We start from the raw sequence: 8927 nt of genomic DNA, 5'->3' as shown, positions 1-8927 counted from the left end.
TATTAATATATTATAATAATAATTATTCTGATGAGCCTGCCTTTAAAAGTAACTTCAGCTTTCCCTCTTTCAGTTTTTGTTTGTTTGTTTGTTTGTTTGTTTTCTGAGACAGGATCTCCCTGTAGCCCCAGTTAGCTTAGAACTTGCTATGTAGACCAGGCTGACCTCAATCTCATGGAGATCTGCCTGCCCCACTGTCTCTCTAGTGATGGGATTAGCAGTGTGTGCCACCACTCCTGGCTTTCTCCTGAAGCTGTTAATACCCTTCCTTCATTCTATGTTTCTGATGTTTTAACTATTATGCCATATATGCCATAGCCCCCTTGTACCTAAATGGGTATCTCTTTCTCTAGATTTGGGAAATTTTCTTCTATGATTTTATTGGAAATATTTTTCTATGCCTTCACTATTGAATTTTTTTTTTTTTTTTTAAAAAAAAAAAAAGGTCTCAGGAAGTATTTGTGGTTTTATTTTTAAGTAACTATAAACTGAATTATGAAAGCTATGAGCATAGTTTGAGACCAAATATATATATATATGTATATATAGTGTCCATAATCCAAAGGTTAGATCTTTTTGATGTTATTCCATAGTTCTCCAACTTTCTGTTCATATTTTTAACTTATTATTATTAGCGATCAAGAGTGGTAAGAGTAGAGGGTAAGAAAGAAAAGAAACCAGTAAGGGGTGACTACTGAGCAGCCTGCAGTCTGCAGTGACTAGAGGGCCAAACAGCAAGGGGGGGATTTAAGTACTTTGTATATGTAAACAGAGCCATGGGGGTTGGGTAGAGAATCAGGAGGGCTTGTGGGAGAAAATTCAAGGTCTACATTTTCCTCTGATAGCAGAGCTGCTGGAGTCCCAGACAGGCATGTTTACAAAGCAAAGACTGCCTTATGGTTGGGGATTAATGGAGGTCTCCCTTCAATCATTGACCTATACTGAGTAATTCAAATCTTCTGCCTTGTTTTCCAGACCAAATTCCCTGTTTTTGATGTTACCCATTCTAATGGTGAGATTTTTCCACTGAGGTTCATGTCTCTCTTATAGAGTTTCTCATTTCCAGCATCAGATCTGTTTGGGTTTTTTCCAACAATTCTCTTTACTGATTTTTTTTCCATGTCTTGCATTGGTATCTTTATTCCATTCGTTTTTCTGTTTTTGTTCTCTTGGAACATGTTGATGTCTTCTTTGAGTTTTTTGGACATACTTCTTTTGTATTCTATGTCAGAAAGCTTTTCCAGGTTGTTTTCATTATGTGCCATTATTATGGGATTAATGTTTGTGGGAGACGATGTCTTGGTTTTTCAGGTTGTGTGTTTCTGTTTCTGCATTTAGACTTGCCTATCTGGTACTAGTTTGTTGGTTGAGTTTTTCTTTCCTCCTGCATTTTTCACTTTTTAATGTTCAAGTCTCCCTTTATCTTTCAGCAGTGGCACTTGTAATGGTAAGTGGAGGACTAAGTCCTAATAAGACTCAGATGTCACTTCCTTCTGTGAGATTTGTATTTGGGACCAGAGGCCCTATCTAACTTTTTCCTGTCAAGTCAGTTTTTGTCCTATGTCAGCTTGTGTGCTCTGCCCAAGTCTTCAGCTTTTATTGTGAGTTTTGGAACTCTCCACATGCCTCTGGAGCTTAGTCTGTGTCAGAGCTGGTCCCTACCTGGGTCTATAGCACCTGCTGAAGCCACAGCAAGATGTGGAACTCCATAAGCACCAATAGGCCTTACCCTACCCAGGACTGGTCCCAATCAGGAAGCTGAGTCTGCAGCTTCTTGGAGATGCAGAACTTCCCTAGCCCTTAAGGCTTAATGTCAAGTCAAATCTGGGCCCCCACCCACCTGACTTCTCCATGATAGCCTTTCTGAATGTGGTGAGACAGAATCTTTAAATCGTTTTACATTGTGTTTCTATGATAGCCAATGATGAAGAACATTTTCAAAATATATAGTAGTCACTTTATTTCTTCTAAGAAATAAATAAATCTCTGTTCAGTTCCTTGCCGTTTTTGAGCATGTGTTTAATTTTATTTCAGACTTGACATAGACTTGACCAACCTGCCTTAAAATGTTTAGTAAACCAAAGAAGAGTTACATGCAGCAGAACGTATAGTTCCATTTTTTGAGTGAGTTGTTTTACTTGGTGCTTAGTGTCTTGACTTATTTGCATATTCTTGACACTAATCCTCTGTTGCATGTATAGCCAACAAAGATTTTTGTCCCATTCTGTAGGCTGCCATTTTTCTAGCCTGACAATTTCCTTTGCTATAGGGAAGATTTTCAATTTCCTGAGGTCCCATTTGTTGATTACTGGCCTAATTTTCTGAGTAAGTAGAGCAGGAGTCAGAAAGTCCTCCATGTTGTACTTATGTCGTGAATATGCTCCTTATACTTTCCTCTGGTACTTCAGGAATTTCTAGTCTTATGTTGCATTCCTTGATCCTTTTGGAGTTGAGTTTTGTGCAAGGACTGATAAGAATCTAGTTTCGCTTGTCTACGTGTAGACAGGCAGTTTTCCCAGCACCACTTGTGAAAGAAATCGTCTTTTCTCTAATGTGTGTTTTAGGCATCTTTGTCAAAAATCAGGTGACTACAGTTGAGTCTGGGTCCTCTGTTCTATCTCATTTAGTGTGTCTCTTTTTATGCCAGTACCATGCTGTTTTTATTGCTATAGTTGTGTAATATAACTTGAAGTCAGGTACAGTGATATCTGTAGTAATACTCTTTTAGTTCAGGATTGTTTGACTAAGATCTTTTATTGCTTCCATATGAATTTTAAGATTGCTTTCTCCTATTTCTGTGAAGAATAACACTGAAATTTCTTGGGATATCATCGAATCTGAAGATTGCTTTTGGTAGGATAGCCATTGCACTGTATTAATTCTTTCAGTCTATGAGAATGGGAGGTCTTTCCATCTAATAATGTTTTCTTCAGTTGCTTTCTCCAGTGTTTTATGGTTTTCACTGTAGAGGTCCTTCACTTCTGTGGGTTCCATGGAAGACAGCTTTACCTTGAGCTTTGAATTGCTCAGCACTGCTAACTGCTTGCTGAGATAATGCCTCAGTTTCAGCTTCCATAAACCATGCCAGTATCTACAGCTAGGCTCTTATAATCATCGGGCTTTTTGATGGCAGGGGCCTTATTCTTGGATTTCTGAATAGTGAATTCAGTAACCCCTTTAACTTGCCAAAGACCCAGGTTTGACATTGATAGATAAAAAGCAGCCGGAGAACAAATGGATAGAGTTGATCAGGAAAAAGCACCAGGACACAGATAAAACTCCATTGGAATAGAGTTTATTAGCAAAGGGACACCTTGGGACAGATTCCCTTCCAGGCAGGGAAAATGTCTGCCCCAGGTCGTGAGCTGGTATCTTTTTAAAGGGGGAGCCTTCTGCTTCCTGCAGAAGGCAGGAAGATATATTTTTTTAAAGTTGGGTCGGTGGGGGGGAGTGGGAGAGCAGGACTGTTAAAACCTGTTCTCTTTAGAGATCAAAGGGGAAGCCTGCTGTGTTGGCCAAACGGTGGAGAAAAGTCTGCTGACTTCAAAGACCAGGGTGCTTATCAACTCAGTTCCTTTTTCTCAGGGGCTTGTGAGGCCCTGTTGGTGAGGGGGCACGGCTATCTGAAACTTAACAGACATAACTTTTCATAATGTTTTTCTCATTCTGACTAAGCTTTGCTTTTCTGACTTGGATTCACCTGGACTTGTTGAGTGTTTGCTTATGTGGAGTCATGATTTTTGAGCTCTAGTGTTGATTTATTAGTGTCAGGTTCTGTTCCAGACTTGTGTGGAGAACCCAGAACCAAGATAGTCACAGCAAGAGTTTGCACCTCTTCATTATTGCATTCTTCATGTCTTACAGATATTCTCAATGTTTTTCTTTTGGTACTTTAAGAAAGTGAGATCAGAAATACTATAAATGAACACATTCACTACAATTGCCTCGAATAATGGTAGGAAAATCATTTGTCTGTTGACAGTTGTTTATTCAAAGGCTAAACAAAGTGGGGCATCATGAGGTCATGTCCTATACTAGAAAGTTATTTTGAAAATTGTGATGCGTTTAATCGTCAGATAATACAACAGTGACCCCTACTTGTCTCTAACCATCCATTTGCTTGGATTCTTTTCTGTCCCTCCACCCCACAAAGTGGTGTTCACCTTTTATGGTGAGGTGCATTTCTAGGAGGTGACAAGTGGATGGTTTCTGCTTTTGATTCAATCTCCTAGTCTGTGATTTTTCATCAGAGATTCAAGATAATATTTAGAATCATTATCAAAAAGTGTGCATTGACCCCTGTCATCATGTTGGTTCTGTATTGTTTGGATTTTTCCCTCTTCCTCTCTTACTTAACTGTCATTCTGCTATGGTGTGTTCTTTCCTGAGGCCTCATGGATGGAATCTGAAGGATTCCTTGACTTACCTTATGTAGAACTGGCATAGTGCCATAAATTCCTTCTGTCTGCTTTTATCATGCGAAGTTCTTCCATTATAGCAAACACCTTTGCTGGGCTTAGTAGTTTGGGTTGGCAGCTGTCTTTCAGAAGTTAAAATATCTTTCTAAATCCTTCTTTCTTTTACATTTTAGTAGAAAAATCTGCTTTTATTCTGATGGACCTGCCTTTATATGTGATTTGGCATATCTCTCTTGCCACTGTTAACTATTCATTCTTTGATCTGCATATTCATTACTTTAAAAACATTTTATTTAACGTTATTTTATGTGTATGAGTGTATTGCCTGCATGTATGTAAGTGTACCACGTGTATGCAATGCCCCACAGAGGCCAGAAGAGGGTGTTGGATCCTCTGAAATGAGTTACAGATGATTGTTAAGTGCCATGTGGATGCTGAAAATCAAACCCTGGTCCACTGGAAGAACAGTAAGTGTTCTTAGCAGCTGAGCCATCTCTCCAACCCCCATATTTAGTGTTTTAATTATAATATGATGAGAAGGGTTACTTTCACTGTCTGGTCTGTTTGGAATCTTAAAGACTTCTGGTATCTAGTTGTCATTTCTTTTGTTAACTCTGGAAAATTTTCCATTGCAATTCTTTTGAAAATGTTTTCTATGCCTTTAGAAAGAGATTCTTGGTACCCAGACTGGGAAGGAACTAGGGCACAAAGTCAATAAACTGTGGCTTCTTGAGGAACTTGAAGACAATTGGCTTCCTTGTCTGATCCCTGAAAATAATGTGGTCTATCAGCAGCGGCAGCTGAAATATCCTAAATATGTTCTCCCAGGAGCTGGTAGTGTGTTTAAGGAGCTGCATAAAGAGGTCCCAGAAGGCTTTCTCAAAATGCATAGGCATGGCTGCTTATTTCTGAACTTGATTAGAGTCCATGGCAAAGAGCTATTGACACCAGTACCTCACACCCTCATCAGAAACCCAGGCTATACCCACAAGTTCCTGAACCCAGGCTCTTGACAGTGCCCTGGCCAGTGAGGAGCTCCACGATAAATTAAACAGAAGTGGAGGTCACTGCTATGTGTTAGATCATCCTCAAGCTCAAGCTTGATGACTCCCTGCAGGCTTTGAAAGATGTTGTCACTGAGAAGGCTAATGAAGATGCTGTGCCGTTTTGCCTGACAGTTTTGCCCAGGGTTGGCATGGTGTCATCCTGTGATGATGAAGAGGACATTAAGAACAGAGCAACCTACAACCATGACTTTGTTAAGTTTCATGGATCCTTAGAAGATTCTGTGTCTGAAAGAGGACCCTTATCTTGGCATGGGGAGGATGGAAGTAAGTTGACACTATGCTGAAAACCTGGTGGACACGTCAGCGGTGACAGTGTACAGCTACGGCTGTGAAGGCTCTGATGAGGATAGTCAGGATGAGTCTAGCTTAAAGGCAGAGATCTCAATACTTAGCATGATGGCTTGAAGATCTCATGGGACATCGAGACACCTGATTTGTGAAATTCTACAGGGAGACTGATGTTTCGTGCTCAGTGATCTCAATGCCACCCCCCAATGCTGTGTTTCAGCTGATTCACAACCTCATTTTATTTTTACCCACTGAATGGCAAAGTGTGTGATGGACACCTTGGGTTATATTTTACAGCACTTGCCATTTGGCTCTGCAGAATATCCATGAAAACCTAGACAGTGATGATGTCTCTTTGAAATCTATTGAACCTGCAATTTTAAACTAGGAGACAAAACCCACAATAAGGTCAAGTTTGAGTTTCTGAGACAGCTCTTGTTTCAAGAAAATGGATACAAAGCTTGCATTGACTGGTAATGTGAACCCATGACTCTGATGGAGGGGCTGTGGAAGGAAATAGAATGTGACAAATTCTATGTTTCATGGGCTAGTGGAACAATAGAGTGAGATTCTGTCTGCCTTCTTGGCCTCGCTCACCGTGTGCCAGAACCCGGGGAAGGAATGGCACACAGAGTTTATGCTCCTGGGAGACGGGCTTTACTGTCCCCGACAGACAAAAACTACATTTGGCTAATTTCCTGTCTGTGGCAGGTCTTATCCCTTTCATTTGAAGGGCCACAAGAACTGAGCAAGTTGATGCCATTTTTAACGAAAGTTAGCTTTCCTGCCCATAGTGACATTGTCAACTATAATGACCCCCGACATCACCTGTGTTGTATATGAGCTTTCCCTGGTGTAACATCTAGCCTATATGTTTGTGTCCTGAGTATAAAATAGCCTAAATACCTGATGCCAAAACACTATTTCCAGTCAGCAATGTGAACACTAGCATTGCTATTTAGGTAAGCCTGAGGAGTTCACAAAGTATGCTCTGTCTCTACAGGCAGATAGACTATTTGAACAGCTCATTTATTGGACTCGTTTTGAGAAATGACCAAGTAGAAATTTCTTTTGCTTCAATCTAGTTTCTTTCTGCCTGGAGGTACCTGTGTTTAGAAGCCTGTCATTGGTGGAAAGTTTGTATAAATCAATTCTTACAAAACCAGTGCTTGCAGAGTAAATCTAGTGTTATCCTTTCTGAAGAACAACTGGAATGTGGGAGGTTGGAGCAAATACCACCAAATTCATAGCTGGTAAAAACAATTACTAAACTGTCATCTGTTTCTAGACAAGAGGGAAAGTAATTAGAAGATGAAACTGTATTTAGATCTAGAGTCTTATTTGGTACATAAAATTCTATGTGCCTGGGAGTCAAGAACATTTTTATTGATAGCCGTAATATTCTTGAAGTCTTCACAAAACAGAATTTACAATAATCAATAGCTTTACTAGCAATGATTATCATAAAAATAAATTCATCTGGACAAGGCTGAATGAGCCTTTTTTAAGAAAGAGTGAGTTATTGATTCTCATTGGGTATCTGAAAGCTGCTTCCTCAGATGGTATTGAGAGCTCTAATTCAAGCTTGCATTCAAGTGCTGATTTCAAAATGTCCAGTGTTTGCTTCCAGTTCTCACAGTTTGGTCACAGAAAATGATGATTTTCAGCTGCAGTAATCATCGAGTGACTTATCCCTTACTTTCAACAATTATATTTTTGGTTTTCTTTGTGTTATAATTTCAATTATCGTATTTATTAAAGTGTAAATATTTTAGTAAATAATGGACTCTTGGAGGAAAAAGAGATTCTTCTCCTTCTATGCCTATAACACATAGATTTGGTCTTTTCATAGTGCTATTTATATTTTGAAAGTCTTACTCAGATCTTATTATTTTTATCTTTGTCCTGTTGGATTATTCCAAATTCTACTGCTTGTTGAGATCGGCGATCCTGTGCTTTTCCTTGACCCATTCTACTGGTGAAACTTTCCACAGAGACTTTTAGTTGCTTTATTATATTTTGCGTTTCCATCAATTCAGATTGGTTTTTCTTCAGTATTTCTCTCATGTTGAAATCATCTTTCATATCTTGTCTTACTTCATTCAATTGTTTATTGTGTTTTCAATCAGGAGTTTTGTTTTTCTTTGATTTATTTGAAAATAATTACTATCATTCTTTTGAGTTTTCTGTTTGGGATTTTATTTGTCATTTTTTACTGAATATCATTACTGCAGGATTGGTAATTTTTAAAGGGGGTATGCGGTTTAGGGGGTTTGCATTTCATATGTTACTGCACTGGATTTATTCATCGGGGTTATTTCATCTCTTGAATTTTTTATCAGCTATATTTTTTCAGTTGAAGTATTTATAATGTTCGAGTGGGACTTAGATGTGACAAAGTTGAGGTTCATATTCAGAAAATATTTCTTCAGTCTAGGAGCTCAGAGTACCTGGTGAAAACTATAAATTATTCCCTGAGTTTAATATTAACTTGGAGAGCAATCATGCCTGCTGGATGGTGCTTCTGTGAGTACTAGCCAATTGACAACGATGGCCCCTTTGACTTAAATAACGGCTGGAGGAAACCAACCGAAGGATAGAATGTGTAACACTCAGTAGTAATATTAGGAACAGGAGGAAACTAGGGTAGGTGAAGACCGGGCTGAAAAGTAGACTGACATTGAAAATAAAAAGAAACCAAAATGAGTCGTTTTCTGTGGGGGCAGAAAGCTGGAAAGCTGTTAGACGCCGCAGATGTTAGAGCTCACTAAAATGTTAGAGCTCAGTAAAACTATGGAAGGGTATAATTCAGAAGTAAAAGGAGTGGGAAGGATGACAGGAAAAGGAAAACGTTTGGGGCTAAGAGGGGACGTACAAGGGAAGTCAGTGAGAAGTACAGCAAAGAATGCCTCCGATATATAGAGATTAGAGACACATGTGCAAACATCGAGGTGTTAGTAGCATTACCAATGAGTTTTTCTGTATGAAACAGTATATTTTAAAATGAAATGGAGATCTTTTTTAAAGGTTAAAAACTCATTCAATTTTATGTCTTACAGGGTTTATACTGAGTTCAATATTGTATATCTGTATTAATTCAACTGTGAACCTAGAAACTTGCACCCACTTGTGAAAGAGATGTACTCTTGCTCTG

The 8927-nt window shown here is 38.9% G+C and overlaps 1 pseudogene; it reads left to right on the top strand.

Annotated features, from left to right (window-relative positions):
• Window positions 1–6467, top strand: part of LOC103751540 — an 80069-nt pseudogene extending 73602 nt beyond the window's left edge.
• The last annotated feature ends 2460 nt before the right edge of the window (window positions 6468–8927 follow it).

This window comes from Nannospalax galili, unplaced genomic scaffold, assembly GCF_000622305.1.
Source record: "Nannospalax galili isolate Female #2095 unplaced genomic scaffold, S.galili_v1.0 scaffold487, whole genome shotgun sequence".
Lineage (NCBI taxonomy): Eukaryota > Metazoa > Chordata > Mammalia > Rodentia > Spalacidae > Nannospalax > Nannospalax galili.
This window is presented reverse-complemented; position numbering and strand designations above follow the sequence as displayed.